This window comes from Ascidiella aspersa, chromosome 1 (assembly GCF_963924565.1).
Source record: "Ascidiella aspersa chromosome 1, kaAscAspe10.2, whole genome shotgun sequence".
Lineage (NCBI taxonomy): Eukaryota > Metazoa > Chordata > Ascidiacea > Phlebobranchia > Ascidiidae > Ascidiella > Ascidiella aspersa.
The window spans coordinates 929,487-952,009 of record NC_139447.1 but is presented as its reverse complement, the minus strand read 5'-3'; positions in this window follow the sequence as shown (position 1 = coordinate 952,009).

Below are 22,523 nucleotides of genomic sequence, written 5' to 3'. Positions count from 1 at the left end.
AGTTTTATTACACTTTTGATTAGTAGTATGGATGACAAACGTGTGAACTCGAATTTTAAACAAAACAAACGTTTTTTTCGCGCTTTGCGTCAACACTGCCTCTGTAAATGTAACTAAACACGTTTTAAAGTGCAAAACATATCCTAGCCCCGCCTGATTCACAGTTGTTCTAACATTTAATTAACACAATTATTAGTTATCATTTTGTGCGGCCCGCAAAGACCTTTCTGAGTTTGGTTTTGGCCCGCGACTAGAAAAAGGTTGCCGACAACTGTTATAGAATAACAACTCAACAACACAATTGAAAAATGTATAACGAATATTGCAACGAGACTAACAACGGTCTCTTAACTTTATTCCAATAACAATATTAAACAAAAATGAAACTTAGAAGTCTTTCACTTCTTCACCTACAGGTTGAACCCTAATATTATATTTTAAACTGTATAGCTAGTATAAGGAGCAAGGCATTGAAATACTTCCTTGCGTTCATAAAGCGGCCCATAACAAAAAGCTGTTAGGTAGTCCTTTATTAACCAATGTGTATAGTTGCAAAATTAGGAAAACAGCCCAACTAGAGATAAACGCAGCGTTCAGTGTTTTGACATCAAAGAAGTCTGTCCACTTGCTTGACCTGCAAGCCGCCCAACTAACATCACATTTACCAGCGCTGTATACAACCCTACACATATAAGCTACTGAGCGTAATGTACACTGTTGCACTTTACTCAATGCTCTAACGTCCTATAATTGTTTATCACTGTTGACAACTGTATTGATATACAAATCTTGGAACTGTTACCTTGCTGTGTATAGGTGCTATATGCACACTAAAGTATACTTGTGTTTTCACCTTATAATTCAGAATCTTAAGCAATGTTGAACGCTTTTATCGCATATTGCTACTTTATGTGCCACTGCACGCATTACAGATGTGCGACTATCTATACACACTGTACAGCTTGTCTGAAACCAATAACTTCCGTTTCCGCACGCCCGAAACGCGTGGCTGGTTTTACAAAGCGCAAAGCTGGTTTTACATACAAAGAGCCTTAGCGTAAGTATAGTTTATTGTTTTGAATGTATAAATGTGAAATTACTTCATAAATAATCATACTTTTTGGAAGTAAATTTGGAAGTTTTCAAAGAAACTTATTTTAGCTTGATGTAACTGGTGTATATGATTAAGAATTAAGACCACAGAATCATTACAACGTTTCTGCACTTGCATGTTTTTCTGTAATGTTAAATTCCAGCATGATTTTAAATGCGCAACTTTACCCGAAACCTCAGATGCGTGTTTATTCAACAAACACATTTGTACGTGCGCCTTTAACATGTAGCGTTTTATAAAACACAACAATTGTGATTTATAATTTGTTTATACGCAACAAGTTTGCTTATGCAAAATAATTCCAAAAGTAAAAGTCGTGACAGTATAAATAGCATGTATAATAACAAATGCTTTAATTAACACCATTGCGACGAGCAAAAGAACAGGATTAAATAAAGATTCCGAACTTATAGCAACTGTTTGTACCATAATAAATGGCTCAAAATGAACACAGGTTCGGTGGTTAGAAAATGCAGGATTCCGTTACTTTATCGATTTTAGGAATTGAATACTTTCTTAGTAACTGCTCCGTCCTGTTTACTTTTGCTGACGTGGCATAAAGTATAGCATAGAAAGTTGTACCTCGATATACGTTCAATACTCGCACAATGTTCATATTCCTTATAAATTGCAGATATAACTTTAACTTTTACAACCATTGTTTGACGCATTTTCCGTGAAGATTTTTGCAATTTATACGTTTAATATTTTACAAAAAAATTACAGGTATAATTATTTGTGAGATTAAAACTAATCACAAGCTTTTGTTTTGATGGTTTCTTTTTTGAGTGCGTTCTTTTGTTTTTATTAAACATTTATTAGCGCAATAACACTTAAAGGTCTTTCTCCAGTGTGCATTCGTTCGTGTACTTTCAAGTTTTGAGCTAGACTGAAACATTTAACGCAATACGCACATTTAAAAGGTTTTTCTCCAGTGTGGATTCTCATGTGGTTGGTAAGATTTTGAATAGTTCCAAAAAATTTGCGACAAACCTTGCATTTGTGTTTCTTAAAATGAACTGTTGACAAATGTTTAGTGAGAGAGTATTGACTTTTAAACCACGAAATAGAGTGAATTTAATAATATTTAAAAGTAAAATTGGTAAGTAAGGCTATTTATAATGGACCAGTAACATAAAATAAAATGAAATGAAAAAATTATTTATATACAAAATAAACACTTAGCCCTGAACATATAGTCCTGATAAAATATACAACAGCCGCAACCCCGTCTGGTTTCCATTGCTTCCATTTTGTCAAGTTTGCGACACAAAACACGGGAGTAGCACACATGTGACTGGTGACGTTTCAATAAAAAGCTTGTGTTTTTTTGAAGTGACAAGTGTTCAGATGGTGTTTTCCGACGGAGAAGTGATTTCGATTTTTAAGGTGAGATTTTTGGTCGTAATCGTTTTCATATAAACTAATGGTTTTGGATAAACTGAATTATAACTGTAATAAGTAGTAATCCAGATGGTTAAGATTCAATACAAAGCTAAACTAGAACGTAAGCGCTTTTTATTTTTAAACATCTGTCGACTTGGTTAAGCTAATTTGAACAGCTTTTGATTCCTTGGTGGTTATGTGTAATGTGCGATGTTTTGAGATACGCCTGTTGAACTATAGATGCTGCTTTGGCGTGGTTTGGGTTTGTTAGTGACTTTGGCTATATCGGATGTAAATGTACTTCAGGCTATTCTCCGGAACTACTAAATGTTTTTTGTTGGAGGGATACGTTAGGTGGTCTTGCTTGATTACTTTGTGATTTACCTTGATTAACCAAGTCGATAAAAATATTGCACGCTATAAAAAAATAATTATGAAAAAAATTACAATTTTACTGAAATTATAGAGTTGTGAAAACATCATTCTCAGGCCTGTTTTTGCCATTATAACGCATACTATTATTTTACATGTGGGAATTTATCATCGCTTAATACGACGGGTCGACGGATCTCATCTCGGAAATCTGTTTACTGCAATCAATAAAGGTATATTCCGTTACTTTAGTTAATTATATTTTTTATAGTATGCATGGGCAGATTTTTTTCAGGTTTAACGCACAATTTTTTAATGTTTTATCTTTTTATTAATAAAATGTTTCGAATTTCTCTCTAGTAACTGAATAAATTTAGCTCATTTTTTCGTGTAGTTAACCTGTACTAGTTTTACGCAGTTCAACAACAATTTAGCGAAAATCTTATGACGTCATCAAATCTACGTTTCGCCGTGACGTCCTCATTCCTGTTTCTCCGTCCAATGACGTTGCAGTTTGACCCTACGTCATTGCAACGTCCCACTAGCGAACAAGTAACGTAGAACCACAAGTGGCTGTCGCGCGCGTCAAATTGACTGATGGGGTTTTTAGGCTTAATATTAACGAACCCATTCATTGCAGGGAAACCGCTTGGGTCAAAGCAAGGTTCGGGCAGGGCTCCTTGCTTGCTCTTGGCGGTGCAACGTAGTTTATGGTGCCACGGGGAGGTAAGAGTGCGTTCCAGGTGTCCCATAGAAAGGCCGTGGCACCGTTTTTTCACTAAATAGCTAGCATTTTAGTTTCGCGCTTTAAAATAAGGCAACACCGCCATGTTTAGTTTCCGTAGGGTTTTGTAGCGACTGGCGGTTTTAATACATTAACTAGGTTTTTAAGGTTTAGAATGCTGCGGTTGTGTTCGTTGGGTTTCGGCTTTACCCGGGCAACACAAGCGAATATAAACCGGTATTGGCACCAAACCTCGACGCGTAGGTTTATAGGAGGAACTCGTCTTTAGATTCCTTAAATCAGCTGAAATTAATTCCCCTATTAAAGCTTTAAATTAGAACTCTATAGGAGATTAGGGTTTAAGACGGTGTCTTATCCAAAAACAGTTAGGTTGCGCCTGCTAGACACTACTGGTCTTTAAATGCTCGTGCTGTAGCTTTAAACCTTAGACAGAGTTGTTGTAATTGACGGTAGTTCTTCCGGAGCTGTGGCTGGATCCCGATTAGACACTGGTTTGTAAGTTAGAGAGCATGCATATCAGGCGATTAGCGCTCTTTATGTACAGAATCGTAGTTCAGACTCTTTTCCGGGCATTTCAACCCATCTCCCGTCCGAATGTTAACTATAGGAATCAGTGAGTCCTTGAAATGCCCAGCCAAGAGAACTACTTGCAAACCAGTCTATTTCGAACGGGATAAAACTGCATCAAGCATGCTTAGTACTGTAATATGCGCTTTCGTCTTAACGACGACCAAATTCTGGGTTACCAGTTAGAACCCGGGTACAGATCCATTTCTTGGATGCCAAGCCTGCTTGGAGGCATCCCTCTGGTCACAAGCTCCACCTTTTTTGTTTTTTCTTTAGTCCGACAGTGCATGAATTACCAGGTATCGTGGTTAACTAAAACAATCCCACGGTCAATTTGACGTTTGCAAATAACCTGTCCATCCTATGACCTAAACCCTAAATAATATTTCAACATAAAAACACCTGCAGGTTATTGTATAATGGCGCGGCAGCCACGCCTTCCATATATTTGCACCTTTTATTACCTTTATACTTTTACAGGCAAGGTAGGGGTAGGTTTAGGTTTGTTTTGGAGTATTTCACAATGCACGCTAAACACCGCACCGCTCCTAAACATACAGATATGTGTTTGACAGCAACACTATTATTTTATGGTTTTTTTTTTGACGCCAGTTATTAAATACATTCGAAACTGTAATAATCGACTTGTGCCGGGTGCAATTTAACAAAATATTGGCCACAAGCCATGACTTTGTTACTTGCCCCCATTTCAAGTTTATATTTGCTTTCGAAAATAACCGAGATGAGACGAAATAACGACAATTCTTCCACAAGGTGGTACTTTTTTGCACTTAGTCAGTAAATAAAGCTTCGGACAGAATTAGGGCTGTGTGGCACTGGTATGATGTTGCTGTCAAACTAGATTAAAATGAAATCGTTCAAAATTTATTTCGACTAAACTAACCGACAGGAAAGTCCGACTAGTCCTTAACCAATTTGATTAGGGTTAAATTTTGCACCTCGCTCGCTCGCTTTAATAAAGATTGCTATCGCTCATGTTTTGTGCCCTTGTGTGTCATGTTTGGGTATTTGTAATTTCCATGTATGTCAGAAATTGTAATAAAATGCATTTACTTTCGTGTTATTTCGTGTTATTTCGTGGTGTGAATTATTGCTTCTTCTGCTCTGCTATTGTCATTTTGTCGTCGGTCAATTTTTAAGTGTTTGTTTTGGTATATTTCTCTGATTTTTTGTTTGCTGTTTGCGCGTTCACCGATTTCATCGTTGCTTCTGAACTGTTGTTTGCTTTGTCGTGAAATTTTACTCCGTATATTGACGTGTTTATAATTTCCCTTTTTGTCGTCGTTCTTCCAGTTTTATTTTTACCCACTAACCCCCCCTTTTCCCCCTTTAGGTCCCACTACGATGGACTGGCACCTTGCCGTGGGTGTAGTGGCTTTACACTAAAACCAGTCTGAAGCAGATGAACCCAATAATGAAATACAGTAGGATAAGCGTGGCTCCAAACCCGTTTTAGCGATTACCGGTCTAAAGAAGCCAAGTGTAATCACCTAAAAACAGTGGCTTAAGCGCATTCAAGGCAAGTTATAAACTCAAGTAATTACAAGATTTTTTTCCTATTCTGAACAAGTTGTTTCCAAGTTCTGTTTAATATTATCCCACGTGAGAATAATGGCATATCCCTCAATAACCTCTTTTTTGGTAATTTATTTATGGCAGCTACAACTAACTTATTTACTTGTTGGGAACGAGTTTCAAAGCCGTAGATGTGTTGCATCACTAATCCGCTAAAATAATGCAAATAAATAAAACCCGACATGCGTGTTGTTGGTTAATAAATTTAAACGAAACAAATTGAAAGGGTTGTGCGTATTTAGGTTCAATAAAATCGGAGCTTGATTCAATTATTATATCGTACAATTATTATAGGCGCGTTTACATTAATTCGCTTTAGGCGGTTGTGACATCCCACACTTGAACAGCTAGATTTAATATAGTTTTTTTAATTCGATGAGAATAAAAGTGGGGTATTTGGGTTTGTTGAAATTAGATTAAAATTATTTTAGTTTTTTTCAAGTTAAGGGTGGAATTAGAATCAACTGTTGAACTAGAATTAATTATCTACAATCAATTCTAAGTAAATCGAAAATTATTCCAATAAGTAAATATTTGTTGCCATTTTTTATACGTTTTAGCATAGCCTAAGCTTACAAAGATTTTTAAATCAAATTCTTTGCTCAGACTGAGAGACTAAAAATGCCGCTGGACAAAGTAAATTTTCGGTGAAACCCGAAGAAAATAAATAAATTTGAGCACCAAAACAATTCGCAAATTAAATTAGAATTAGAAATTGTCGAGTTTTTTTCTAGATTGTTTGCATATGATTTACATACAACCTTAAGGGTTTACCACGCTGGTGCAAACTACTCTGCGCTACTACATTAAAAGTGCATCTTGCGGAAAACTTAACATGATAGTGCAATCCAGTTTAGTAGTCAGCTCAACAAAAAATAATACTGGCTCTGGTAAAGCTACATCAATAGTTTCAATACCTTTCGGTTTCCTAAGATGATTTATGCACCAGCTCGGACTGAGGTTGAAAATTTGATGTTGGAAACATAGTGATGTAAACTTTCCCCACGGTCTTTCTTAGTTCTTTGCCGTTTGCACATATTCATGTATTATTTTTAGTGTGGCTTGGCCCCACATTTCAAAAGCTTTATTCATATTTACATAGAAATGGAATATAAAGTATAAATGGTGTTTTTTGTTGTATATTAATTGGTGCTAGCGGGGCTAGTTTTTGAAGTGCAGAATAGCTAAATCAAGTCAAACTAATATAACCAAGGCTATATATATTGACTTGTGAAGGAAAAAAACATTGATCACTTTCATTATAAACTGCTCAGTTTCAACAAATATGGAAAATGAAAGCAAAGGTGTTTGGTGTGTTGCTAGAACGTAAAACTGTATTGTGTTTTTTGCGCATCAATATACTTCATAAATCAACCATCTCATACCAAATAAAACAACTGTCTAATGAAAAGACAGGGGTGCACAACGTCTTAAAAATATTGCGTTTTAGAATACAACAACAGGTTATATTTGTGTATTCCCTTTACTTAACAAGACTGCTTAGATTTTAAAATACGAAAAGTAAAAGTCATTACAGCGTTTGAAACAATTTTTATACATAAATGGTATAAGGTAATTAGAAACGCTTTATTTAACACCATTGCGACGAGAAATAAGAACAGGGTTAAATAAAATTTCCACAAAACATCGTCATTAATTGGTTCGTCCTACTTTTGCCGAAGTGGCCTCAATTACAGCATACGAAGTTGCACTCCGATATGTTCAAAGCTCCCACATTCACATTTTCGTTTATTTGCAGATATATTATTATAAGTGTACAATTATTGTTTTGTTTCATTTTCCTTGAAGTTTTAGTTTGCAACTTTTGTTTGTTTGTTGTATATATTTCAAACGTTTTACAGGAGTATTGTTGTAAGATTTAAAACTAATCAAAAGTTTTGTTTTTAATAAGTTTGTTCTTTAGAGTGCGTTCTTTTGTGTTTAGTAAGATTTGATAAATAGCGAAAACACTTTCCACATTCTTTGCATTCGTAAGGTTTTTCTCCAGTGTGAATTCTTTCATGAGATTTAAGACTTACTGTCTGACTAAAACACTTTCCGCATTCTTTACATTCGTAAGGTTTTTCACCAGTGTGAATTCGTTTATGACTTATAATATGTGAGGCATGGGCAAAGCATTTTCCACAATATTTGCACTCATATGGTCTTTCTCCAGTGTGAATTCGTTCGTGATATTTCAAAGTTCCAGCTTGATTGAAAGATTTATCGCAATAAGAACATTTAAAGGGTTTTTCTCCAGTATGAACACTTTTATGAACTTTAAGATGTGCTGTCTGGTTAAAACACTTTCCACATTCTTTGCATTTGTAAGGTCTTTCTCCAGTGTGGATTCTTTCATGATCTTTAAGAGATCCTGCCCGGCTAAAAAACTTTCCACATTGTTTGCATTTGTAAGGTTTTTCACCAGTGTGAATTCTTTTATGATCTTTAAGACTTTTTGCATGGGTAAAACACTTTTCACAAACTTTGCACACAAACGGTCTTTCCCCAGTGTGAATTCGCTCGTGTGATTTTAAGACTCGAGCCTGATTGAAACATTTATCACAATAAGCACATTTAAAGGGTTTTTCTCCCGTGTGAATTTGGAAGTGATTTTCAAGTGCGGTATTTGTTGCAAAAAGTTTCCCACAGTCCTCGCATTTTCGTTTCTTGTGGTGAAAAGACAAATGTTTTCTAAGCTTACGACGGTTTTTGAACAACTTTTCGCAAACGTTACATCGAAACTCCATGTTGCTGTTTTTCAATTTTTCCTTCTTTGTTCTATTAGCCTTATTTGTTATTTCCTTCTTAAGAGTATCCATTTGATTTAAGTCCATTTGTTCTTCACAATCGGACTCTTCACTTACAGGTTGATGTTCTTGTGATGACCAACCTGTAATCGTGGCAACAGAATCATCAGAAAATCCATCATCGCTCTCTTTTGTCACTTCCGTCGTAACTAAATCGCTTTGCTGGTTTGACATGTTTTAATTTTACTTCTGAAAAGTATGAAGTAGCTCACTAATAATACGAAGCACTGTGTATCCACGACCTTTTGCCCATGCTCTATTATAAGGTATACTTAAGAGTTTTTTCATTTGATGCAACTAAGTGGTTTAATATTTATATATTTCTCAAGCCCCAATCTGTGTCAAGACAATTGTTTCGTTGCGCGATTTGCATAAAAAACATTTATCGAACACGAATCTTTCACTAGCAACTAGCTTTCCAAACTTCAATCAAATGCTTCGTTTATCAGTAACTTATAAAATAAGAAAGCAACAACACCATGGAAAAAAGTCTATAACGAATATCGCAACGAGACTAACAGCTGGATCTTAACTTTATTGCAATAACAATATTAAAAAAACTATGAAACTTAGAAGTCTTTCACTTACGTTCTTCACTTACAGGTTGAAGTGTAACATTGTATTCTAAAATGCACAGCTAATATGAGGAGCAAGTATTCAAACTTTCGTGTTCATAAAGCGGCCCATAATCAAAAAGCTGTTAGGCAAGTCCTTTATTAACTAACCAATGTGTAAAGTTGCAAGTTAGTAAATCAGCCCAACTAGTGATAACCGCAGCGTTCAGTGCTTTGACATTAGAGAAGTCTGTCCACTGCTTGACCTGCATGCCGCCCAACTAACATCACATTTACCAGCACTGTATACAACATACACATATAAGCTACTGAGTGTAATGTACACTGGTGCACTTTACTAAAAGGCTCTAACGTCCTATAATCGTTTGTCACTGTTGACAACTGTGATGATATAGGCTAAAAAGCTTGGTACTGCTGCCTAGATGTGATTCGTATATACATGGCTGTCCTATGCAAACTAAAATATAAGCAATATTAAACTCCTTTATCGCACATTGATACTTTATGTGCTACTGCCCGCATTACATAAGTGCGACTATGCACACTGTACAGCTTGTCTGAAACCAATAACTTCCGTTTCCCGCACGCCCGAAACGCATTTTAGATGGTTTTATAAAGCGCAAAGCTGATTTGACACACAAACAGTGTTGGCGCAGGTAATTTATTGTTGGGAACTTAGGGATATTAGTGCTGTTATTATTTTTAAATCTGGCAGTTTCCACAGATGTCAGTAAGGCCCGAAACGCATGGATGGTTCTATATAACGCATGACTAGTTTCAGATACATACAGGCTTATCGTAGGTGCTTATTTATTGGTTTGAATGGATAAATGTGAAAATACTCCTAATACTTATGTTTTACAATTCGAAAGTTTCTAAATTTTAGGTTAGAATGGATGAATTACAAAGATGCTTGGTTTAACTAGTGTATTATAAGGTAATATTGCGCATCAATATATCCATTATGATTAAAGTAAGATTTATCACCACAATTCACCCAGGTTCTCGAACAAAGAAAGGGCTCCTAAACAACGAGCAAAGGTAATTTACAAACTACCGACAACTTGCGCACACATTTGGCAATGCAGTCGGTTTGTCAACGCCATGCGGCAAATGAGCCCTCTGCGGCCACCGTGGGGGAGGCACAGATAAATGGTTATGGTATCTTGAGGAGTAGCTTGAGGTTATCGCTTCTAACTGCCAGCTTTTCCGCACCGCTGACGGGAAACGGTAAATCACAGTTTCAAATATACAGACCGAATCCGTCAAATTAAAAACGCAATTTAAAGTTAATTTTACAATCTTTATTGTATATTTTTTACATTTCTTTATGTTAATTTTACTAAGTCCACTTTGAAAGTTAATACGGTTATTGTCGTAAATTATACAGTCATATTTGGTATAATTTTGACTTGCACTTTGTTAATAATACTATGATTTCTGTTATATGGTTTACAAAAGTATCTGGCAGCAAACTAATATAACATGGTGTGAACTCTACAAAATATATCACACAGTTTTTTACGAACTTTATTCCGGATCAAGTGATGTTTAAGGGATTTAAAAAAATCAAAAGGGTGGATTTTCATCTACATCCTCCTCTTCTTTGTCTTCCACAATTATTAGTCTGCGGACAAGCTTAAGGAGCCTTTGATTAAGCTTTGCTTTTTTGGACTCTTGCTGCCTTTGGCATTGATACCATCCGAAAGTAATATCTAAAAGCGATACAATTTGTTCTAAATCTATTAAGCAAATTCACCAGCAATTTTTTTTTTTTAATTAATGTGGTTTATAAATTAAGTTTGGTTGAAGCCGGTAATAATACTAAATACATGGTAGTTACTAGTAATTTTGAAAAAGCTCCAATGTAAAGATAACCCCAACAGGATAAACCAAATTGAAAACACAATAGGATTGGAACATGTGTTTGAAAGCTTCATTGAATGACGAAAATGTTTCCACTATTTTCTTTTCAATTGACACATAAAAAGTGTGGCCTGTACATGGTGTTCCACCTGCAAAAAAAATTTGGTTTAGCTCAGACTGATACAAGGGAAAGTTTAAGTAGAAACTAAAAAACTTTTATACAGCGTGAAGTAATGATGTCTATTTTAGATAGGCCTTTTGTATTTATTAGATAGGCCTTTTATATTTCACCAGTACAAAACGTTGAGAGATAACAAAATCAAATAGGCCATGACAACAACAATTTAATGATAAAATACCAAAATCATTTAGTGTGTTATTTATGCATTTACTGTGAACATGGATATGCATGTTAAAAAATACTACAAGTAAATTTGCACTACGTTGTCAAAACAGTAATAACTTGGCAAAGCTACCTGCTTCCATCATTTTTTAACTGAATCAATGTTATAAATGTGAACATCACCATTGGTTTATCACAAAGGGATATGGACATTAGTTAATGCCCTTTACACAGAGGGGCTTCACGTCTCTTACAATGTTGTGTTATATTTGTTTCAAGTATTTTTTTAGGAAAACAAATGCCCACCTGCAATTAGCACTAGTGGTGTTGTCGGTAATCCTCCACGTCTCACCACCTGATCCACATCACTTGTATCCTATTATAATTTAATACAGCATATATTTATAAATATATAACACTTACACATGATGCCTTTTTAAATCAATCAGCCTAATCAGAATTAAGAGTGCAGGATGCAGAAGGTGCTATATAGTTGTTTCTCGACGTCCTCTCCTCTAAGCCTGTGTATCGCTCAATTGGTAGAGCGCAGTCCTGGTGTGGCTTAAGGTCGTGAGTAGATGTTCATCTAGTCTGGCTTTGCTTCGCGCTACAATGTGTGCTATATAATGTGTACCGTATTGTTGGTCAGTAAGTCCAGAAGGGCTTGGTCACACAATGCACGTTGCGCATACATAAGTTTCAGTTCTGCTATTATACAGATTTTATATAAATAAGACTTTTGGAAATTAAAGGAGTAAAACTTAAACAATATAATATGATGATAATCAGCTATTATATTGTTTTCTTTAAGTAATACTGTATTACTAGTGCAATCATGAAATATTTAAGCTTTACTCTTAATATTCCATTTTTGTTTAAACTTTTTTGAGTTTGACATCTTCTGGCGGGACATTTTAAATATGAAACCTAAGACAGCATTAAAAACTACAAAAAGTATAAATTTAAAATTACACGGATACCTTAAAACATTCATAAAGCAAAGAGTTATCCTCGTTAAAATATGCTGTGACAAGTTCAGATACTCGCAACGAGTGAGACTCCTTCAATTGAGTTTTGCATTTTAATAGATCTTACAATATCCTGAAGTTTTCTCTCCTTCTTTAAAGTCCTACAAAGCAAAATTAACCATCCAAAAGTTGACACACAGCGTTAGCACTCTACATCAGTGGTTTTTACCCTTTGGTAACCTGTCGAACCCCCATGCTATTCTACAAGCGTTCGTCGAACCCCAAATTTTCGCCAGTATTCGTTTCTTCCTCCTAGCAGCTGAAACTGGGCATATTCAAATTATAAACTTGCATTTAGTCAACGTTACATGACACCTTGGCACATAAAAAAAGATTCCAATTTAGCTTGAAAAAACAGAATTTATGTTTCAGAGGATGTTCTCGCCGAACACTTGAAAAAGCTGCGTCGAACCCTGGTTAAGAACCACTGCTCTACATCAATAGCAAGAATATTTCACGAATTCATCCAAAACACTTAAGCACTTTGAAAAACAGCTATTTTAGCAAAGCAAATTGTGTAAGCAATAACATTTATTTTTCTTATTCCTGCTTGCTTTGAACTTGCTTAGCGACAATTCTTTACACCTAGCAATATAGCTGCAAGCTTATTTCCATTTTACCCGGTAAAAAAGTGATCTTTGAATCGAATAAGAATAACTTTAGGCTCCGGTCATTAAAACCGAAATTAAACATCAAGGTCGGAATGGGACTAATACCTATTAGTCGTAATATGAACTAAATTGCCACAAAGGCTTAAACAGCCTATCACCTAACCCGAAACCCTGACATATTACTAACTCCTCACACGACGACTCCAAAACGGCTAAGTCCGACCGATGGCCACCGATCGTTTCATGCTCTACCCTTACAGTTTCAGGCGTTATTTTGTCTATTTAGGCCAGGTGCCACCAAGCTACGGCCTGCCGGTTTAGTTAATCCGATCCGCGACATGTTTCCTAACGAAGGTGGAGTACAGTTAGAATGTTGTCGGATGCAGTTTAATACAAAATTTTAATACCTGTACGAAAGTTTTATTGCGTATAGTTATTAGTTATGTATATTTCTCTCGTTAAACGAAAATCAAGGTATAACTAATAAGTTCGACAAAAATGTGTATCCTGCCAGCAATGGTCAGGCTTACAGTTGTCCGTCCCTTCTGTAAAATATTGTCATCCCTTATTTAGGCCTTATTCTGATAAATATCACTTACGATTTAGATCTTATTCTGTCGTGGTTACTACTTACTGCGTATTAGGCTTGGTATGTCTTATATCCATATGTTTTTGTTTTGTTTATTTTGATTAAATTTTTTCTTATCCTCTACCACAGGGGTCTTCAACCCATGGGTCGCGCTGCCATCACTCACCAAATTCCGCAGTTTTAGTAGTTTTGTAAACCACGAACGCAATAAGAATATTGAATTTTGTTCACATGTATAGTCACCATTCTCTGGCAAACAGTCCCATCATGTATAATTTAGGCATAATTAATCAATGACTTGTTTATTTAGTTCAAGTATAACTTTTCTAAAAACAAACTGGGGTGGCATTTAAATACTGATTCAATTTTATGTAAATTGGGATCGGTTAATCCAAATGTTGGAGACCACTAACCTATCAAACAATTTTAATATAAAAATTCATAAGGAATGCTTTTGCTGTATATTTTTGCTGTATATTTAAAAAAGTTTAGTAATCATTGATGAAGGGAAACGACGTCACGGCTACAAATCGCCCTTAAGTGGTCTATCATACGGTAAGCCAGCAACAAAATAAGTCGATCTGAGTAGGCCTATCTTTAATCGAGTATACCAACCTAACATTAGCGTAAGCCAAATCTTTTTAACACAACACTTTTTACACTATAAAAATAACTCCTAGTAAAAAGTCATGTTGTGGAATTTATTTATAAAGAGTATTGTTATAACTGTTAAAAATGGTGCTGGAGAAAAACGCTTGTGTAATTGCCATCTAAATAGGTAAAAGGTAAATAAATCAAGAAAACATAATCAAACAAATATACTTTTATCATACGTTTGTTAATTGATAAAATATTTCATATTTTTACCTAAACTCGTAAATTATTTAGACATTTGTAGACAGAAATGCTACCATACAAATCAAAGTTTTTTGTGCTACTAAAAATATTTTTGTTCACTTTAACAAGATTGTTTAATAAAAAGTTCTTGTTAAATATTTAAGTTCGAGATGTTATATGTTTTAACATTATTGTAATGTACAGATCATGAGCCACACGCCCACCCCAGTTCAAGGAGGTATACCGGAACCGCACACCATGTACCTAATAAGGTTGGTTTGTTTTTTATGTTCACTAAATTGGCCTTATTTACTCTTCGGAATTTATTTTGCAATCTCTTTTCGTTTTACTAACATTAAAAAAAGCAAAGCCGTCTTTTTTACCTCACCGTCCGATAGGTTTAATCGTTAAATTTCAGCTACGAGCCTCTTGAAAGGATTTGTATTCGGAAGGATGTTTCCTCATGAGTTGGAGCAACAGTTTTTTTTTTGTTGGACAAACCTTTTTTATTGTTTGTCGTTACCTTGGGCAAAATGATAAAGGAATTTGGTTTTCAGATTATTAAACACAAAAATTTTTAATATGCCTTTAAATAAATAACAAATTTACGTAAACTCATTCGGAAGTGAAATTTATCACATTTAATTTAACCTGAATAGTCTTCTATAAATTATATATTTTAAATAATTAGTTGTGAAGCCTGTACGTGGGAATGGGAATATGTCCGATATTGTGAAGCTATATCAACCGAATATGTTAACAAACAATTGGGGGCTACTTTACAACTGGACGCATCTAAAATTCTTTGTTTAACTAATTGGGGCCAACAACCTGAAAAAAGATACCTTTAAACATTGTAATTTAATCTATTGTGCTTTGCTTGAGCATTGAAATATTATTTAATATCAGATCGGAGAACTTTTTGTCCAAATATCAGAATAAAATGCCAATAATCAAACATCCCTACTTCAAAAACACCTTGAATAACAGTAAGAATTTTGTTGTACTTGTTTGTAAGACATTCAAGAACAAGACCGACAAATTTTAACGAACGAGGCCTGCCTCAACGAACATGCTTAATCACATCGCGTGTGCTTCAATACTCTTGACTGTTGAAAAGAGATTACTATCGGTTTCTTATGTAACGAAACGTTGATCCACTTGCCCTTTTCAGTATAAAGATGGGAGTAATCATTGAAACAATAATTTTGTATTTGGATAACTTGTATAACGCGAAACATTTTTATACCAATGCAACTGTAAAAACAATGTTTAACGTCACTTGCCTATTTTAAAATGATGAGCCTTCAATTTTACGTGTTTTTATAATTTTTTTTAAACATTTAAGATGAAAATCCACTGAGACATATGTAAAAAAGGAAATGTTATCTGTAATATTGTACTATGCAAAATAAATAGATTATATTAGGAAAAAAATGCTTTTCAGTCTGAAACTTAAACCAGTATTTATCCCTCCGTTAACTTTATACAAAACAAAAGAATATGATAGAATTGTGACTTTGTAGGTCTATTTAACGGTAGCAAACACATTTCTTGTTTTATTCTCGTACAAGCTTACATCAAATGCAGAACTCCTTTTCTGGTCCCAATGTCTATTTTCTACTCGGCCGGCCTCACACTGGTGTAATGGAACACCCCTTGTCAAATAGGACGATGTACAATCCCACCTCAATGATGTGTAATTCCACAACAAAGTATAATCGTGGCATAATGCTCGTCTGTGCATGTAATTGCAGCGTGTTTGTTTCGCAAGATGTCGTGTAGAATAATAAACCTAATTGTTTTCCCTTATTTTTAAGTACGAACTAATATATTCCTCCACCTTTCGTGCTAGTATAAAAACAATATTATTAAATTTATTTGATGCCATTGCTGTAGAGAGACAATCAGCCGTTTGGACATCTTAGTTCCTTTTTTGTAATTATTTTCGAACTTCAAGGGTCAAACATTTTTCGGCTTAGTGAAATTGCAGATTAAATTAAATTTTCTCTCGTTTCTATATTCACAAGGCGAACGAGCTACTAAATTGTACTAAATTTTCTTATATTGAAAGAGATGTAGAAGAACTGAATAATGGTCTGTTTTTAAAACATTTTTTAGTTTTTTGTATGAAGTGTTAGGCAAACATGTGTCTGGTATTTCTTTTCGCAGTAATCCGGAATGTTAAAACTTGTGGTGTCGAAACTTGCCATGTAAATATGCTCTTTGAATTGTGTTTGATTTGTTTGCTGCAGCTGTTAGGCAATTTACATCTAATTATAATTAACTTGAGCTTGAATGAACTTCATAACCTTAAAAGTCGCTGTGTAATGATTTATTTACTGAACTAGAAAAATGTAGCGCAATAAATATTATCAACTTTACTTTGTACATAAAGCTCACAGCCTGTTTGTTCTGTCTAAACAGACTCTTTTCTGGGCTTAAAGTCTAACAAATCTGCATATTCCTATTTTTTCATTATTGTCTTAAGGTTGCGTTATTCCATTGGCCAAGAAGAGATTATGTTAGTTTTTGTAGGGGACAGATGAAATAGAAATACCTATTTTTTTCCAATACGGTAAAAACAAAAACCACGGTTCTAGGGAACTGGTAACCAACCCAGAATTTTTTTATTTAGGTATATAAAAAGTTTCAGATATAACGTCGACAAAAAGGTGATAACGTGAGGTTATAATTCAAGTAATCCCAAGAATCAAACCCCTCTCGAAAAAAATGCGTTTATTTGACTAAAATTGCTAAAACTTTATTTAGTAGGCAAAAAGAAATGGTTTAAATCAGGGGACTTAAGACTCTTGATGTTATGTTCTTATTTAAAAGATACAAAACATCCCTCCCTAAGAAAGAATTTAGAAAACAACTCTATTTAAAAAAAAGGTTTTATCGTATTATGATACTTTTTCTATTGCTGTTTTGCGCATTTGCTCCACCATCGTGACCTTTTTGGAACGTTACCACAATGGACTTGAAAAATGCTTTACATGTTCAACCAGGAAAAGGGGAGCTACGGTGCTTAAAAATAAAAATGTGTTGGCACACACACTATACAAACAACTCTATGTTGCACACTTCAGTTAGGAATGATGCAATGGTTAAGGCGTTTTGGAAGAGTGACCTATACCAGTGTAAAACTAGACGTTTGTCAGCTCTTTGTAAATTAGATTAGAATTAGTGTTTTTTAATTCAAGAAAACTCGGTATTGTTTCGAATAATTAGCTTAAAATATAAGGAAAGGTCGTGATTTATTTAGTGACACCTTTTAGTGGCAGGTGTCAGTAAGCTACTGACAGTTTGCCACTGATCTCTATGAAACCTGGATAGCGCAACTAGTGGTTGAAAATTGAAGCCAATTAGAAGGCTTCTACGCCATCTTGAAAGGTTCCTAAAGTGCGTAAATTTTGCATTACGGCTTATGGGAGAGGTATCTTAAAATTGTCTTTATGGCAATATTTGGTGATTATTTTACCGAATTTTAAAGGATTAGTGATGTATTGGTATGCTTGGTACTATACACAATACTAATAAAGCAGAATAACTTGATTTTAGCTCCTGCTGATAGAAATATACTTCGTTTTTACTGGCACCAGAAAATATTTTTTTTTATTGCAACAAGGCAACGTCAAGTTAGGTAAAATCAACTTATATGACATACAAATCATTGGAATGGCCTTTTTGATCAGTCTAGTTAATGTACTTATTATGTACATTTAACTATGCTGGTTGGTAACGCTGTTCTGACAACAACATTTCTTAGCATTTATTTTCGTATAATAGTAACAGCAGCAGGTAGTAGTAAGGTTTAATTGAAGCTATATGCATAAGTAGAATCAGGTATTTTATTTAATTGCTTTTGATATCTCATGGATGTCCTGAATTAGTTGCTGTGTTTTATATGGTTTTTGTCTGTGTCATCCACTAACAAACATTGGCCACCAGATGCCCAATCCATCACTAACTTTCCGTTTTCTGGGGCAATATGAAAACCGTAGCTAGACAGGTTTACAACTGAAGTGAAATTTATTCACAAATCGAAAGAAAACTTTTTTGAGTAATAACCTCCTACAGAATGTTTTTAAGAAATCGCATAATTTGCAACTCCGTCGCGTTTGCGTTCCTTGAGAATACTGCAAGACAAATGTTGAAAGAAATTATTCTAAATATCTTCTCTAAATACACTTGACTAATACTAACCTTGTCTAGCGCGTAAGTATAAGCCGTGATAAACTAGAACTGCAACTCGAAGTTGGCTCGCCACACCCTGAGGCTCTATATTATACAGTCTGGCGCAGCGGACTGTAACAATGTATACACAGCGGGAAAAACAAAAAGCAGTTAAGATTTGAATAGCCAGCGGGGAGAATGTATTGCTGACTTGTTTGATGAGGTTTAAGATTTTTGTTTCAAAACCTAAAAGTCATCATTTATGCAGAGAAAATTTTAGTTGTACAGCTTTTATGTTTTATTTTCAATGGAAAACATTTTTCTTAAGACAAGCAAACTCTTTCAGCCAAAATTAGATAACACTTAAATTATTAATCTTGGAATATTGTTTTCAATTTAACTTGATAATATTAAATTAGCCAACATTAGAAAATAAATTAAACCGTAAGCTAGAAACAGATATATACAAAATATGAAAAGGAAAAGTGTACGGAAACAACACACACCAGCCAATTCAAGTTTATTCACTTTGTTTAGTTCATTGACGCATATCTAAATAAACGAAAATACCATGACTAAGAGAGTAAAAGGGATTGAAGAGTGAAAGTTGTTATCAGTAGTCGCACCCGCACCACACAGCTACAATAAAGGGCTGAATTCCATCCATCAACGTTATAACAAAAGGAATAACTAAAACTTTACAATTTTACAATTGTTTGAAATTTGTTTGACGTAAATTATAATTTATTGGTCTATTTAAGGTATGCCACCTATAAAAAGCATTCGCCATTTTAAAACTTCTCTAAATATACTTGACTAATGCTAACCTTGTGTAGTGCGTAAGTACAAACCGTAATAAACTAAAACTGCAACTCTAAGTTTGCTCGCCACACCCTCAGGCTATATTTCCTACAGTTCGCGCAGTGTAGTGTAACAATGTCTATAGATCGGGGAAAAACAAATGCGCTGACGAGTTAATCACCACTAAATTTTAGGAGAAATTAATTCCAATTATGATTAATAATTAAGAGAAAAAATAATTTAAGTGAAAGTCTTGTGACGTTTACCATGAGTAGTTTTAAAAAATAAAGACTAAATTTCAATGATCTAAATTGTGGGAGCATATTCTGGTTGTATTGCAATCATGTTTGATTTTAAAGTTAAAACCTTAGTCGTTTTATCTTTCATAAACGCATTTTTCCCCTAATTCACTTGACTATCTTTTCAAGTGCGTAAGTGTACAAGCCGTAACAAACTAGAAAACTCAATTGACGAAAACATTTATTACAATCTTTGCATTTTAATGGCTTTTTTCCAGTATGTATCCGACCATGAGAATTCAGACCACTTAATTGAGAAAACCCACAATCTTTGAACTCTTTCATGGCTTTTAAGATCTCCTGCCTCACTAAAACACTTTCCACATTCTTTGCATTCGTAAGGTTTTTCGCCAGTGTGAATTCTTTCATGATTTTTAAGATGTCCTGCCTGGTTAAAACATTTTCCACATTCTTTACACTCATACGGTCTTTCCCAAGGGTGAATTCTCATGTGAATTCCAAGTGCAGTTATTGTTCCAAATAGTTTTTTGCAAACTTTGCATTTGTGTTTCTTGAAGTGAAATCTGGACAAATGATCTTTTAGCTTATGACGACTTTCAAACAACTTTTTCGCAAATGTTGCATCGGAACTCCGTGTTGTTTGTAATTTTGTTGTTCTTTGTTGGATTATCCTTACTTATATCCTTCTTAGAAATATCCATTTGATCCAAGTCACTTTGTTCGTCACAATCGGAATCTTTACTTACAGGTTGATGTTCTTGTGATGACCAATCTGTAATCGTGGCAACAGAATCATCAGAAAATCCATCATCGCTCTCTTCTGTCAGTTCTGTCGTAACAAAATCGCTTTGGTAGTTTGACATGTTTTAGTTTTACTTCTGAAAATTATTAAGTAGCTCACTAATAATACGAGGCACTGTGTATCCACGACCTTTTGGCAATGATCTTTACATTTATTGCAACTAAGTTAAATTCATTGTTTCTTATGTGTCTTAATTGTTATATACATCTTAAGCGCAAATGTGTTACCAGACTATTATTGTTATGTTGAACAATTCACATAAAAATGTTTATAGTTTCCTAGAATCTTTCAATAGCGATTTGCTTTCTATCTTCAACCAAATTCTTAGTTTATCAGTAACTTATAAAATAACAACGCAACAACATTAGAGATAGAACTATACATCGGTTTACCGATAATATCTGCCGATATTTGGCCTCTACCGATATATCGGTATCGGTAAATGTAGGCCGATACTTTGGACGAAAATATGATCTAATTTTTCCTGTACATCAAACAATGACCCATTTTATCAAAAAAATTTGGTTTTTAGCATCACGCCAAGTTAATCTGCAAAATGATAGTTTAATGATTTATAATTATTAAAGTTATATAAACTAAAACGTTATGTGGATTTTATTTCTTATTAGTTCAAGTTTTAAATTTTTTCAAGGTACATAAAAAATCGGTATCGGTCCAAAAAAGTGATATCGGCCGATCTCTAAACAACAACACAATCTAAAGATCTACACTGAATATCGAAACGAGACTAACAGCGTTCTCGTAACTTTATTGCAATAACAATATTAAACAAATGCTTTGAAATACTTTCTCGAGTTCATATATCGTGCCTTAAACAAAAATATGCTAGGTTGTCCTTTATTAACTAATGTGTAAAGTTGAAAATTAGGTAATCAGACTAACTAGCTTTAAACGTAGCGTTCAGTGTTTTAACATCAGAGAAGTCTGTCCAATGCTTGCCCTGCATGCCGCCCAACTAACATCACATTTACCAGCTCTGTATACAACCCTACACATGCTACTGAGCGTAATGTACACTGTTGCACTTTACTCAATGCTCTAACGTCCTCTAATTGTTTATCACTGTTGACAACTGTATTGATATACAAAGCTTGCAACTGTTACCTTGCTGTGTATAGGTGCTATATGCACACTAAATTGTACTTCACCTTATAATTCATAACATTAAACAACGTCAAACGCTTTTTATCGCGCATTGCTACATCATGTCCACTGCACGCATTACAGATGTGCGACTATGCACACTGTACAGCTTGTCTGAAACCAATAACTTCCGTTTCCGCACGCCCGAAACGCATGGCCGGTAAAAAAAGCAAAAAGCCGATTTTTATGCAAACAGGGTTATTGAAGTTTATCTATTGTTGGGAACTTATGAACAATCACGCTGTTATTATTAAAATTTCACAGATGTCAATAAAATACAAGCTATCGTTTTCTTAGGCCCAAACCGCATGGATGATTCTATAACATACTTACAGGCTTAGCGTATGTAATTTATTGTTTAGAATAATTAAATGTCAAAATACTCTATATAGAAAGTCATATTTGACCTTGTATAGTGTGTAAGTACAAGTGGTGAAAAACTACAACTGCAACACTTAGTTGGCTCGCCACACCCTGAGGCTATGTTTCATACAGTCGCAGCGGAGTGTAACAATTTATATACAGCGGGAAGCGCTTAAAATTTAAATAGGTAGCGGGTATAATTTTTAACGTGTTTTATGAGGCTTTAGGGTTTTTACATGTTGAATCTAAGAAAGCCTCATAATTTACAGTTAAATCGGTTCAATAAAAAAATGTCTAAATGTCAATTATCTATTTTGGATGTTTTTTTTATTTTATGTTTTTTTCATTTATTTTTTTAATATTATCATAAATTCCGTGCTTCTCAGAGATACGGTTGTGCGGAGGTGGAGCCCTTACATTGTATCAGAAAAGGTAGCTTTTTTTACACGGGTATAACTTTGGTTGATTTTATTATACCAATAAATTTATTCTGAGTTTATTGCCTAATAAAAAAA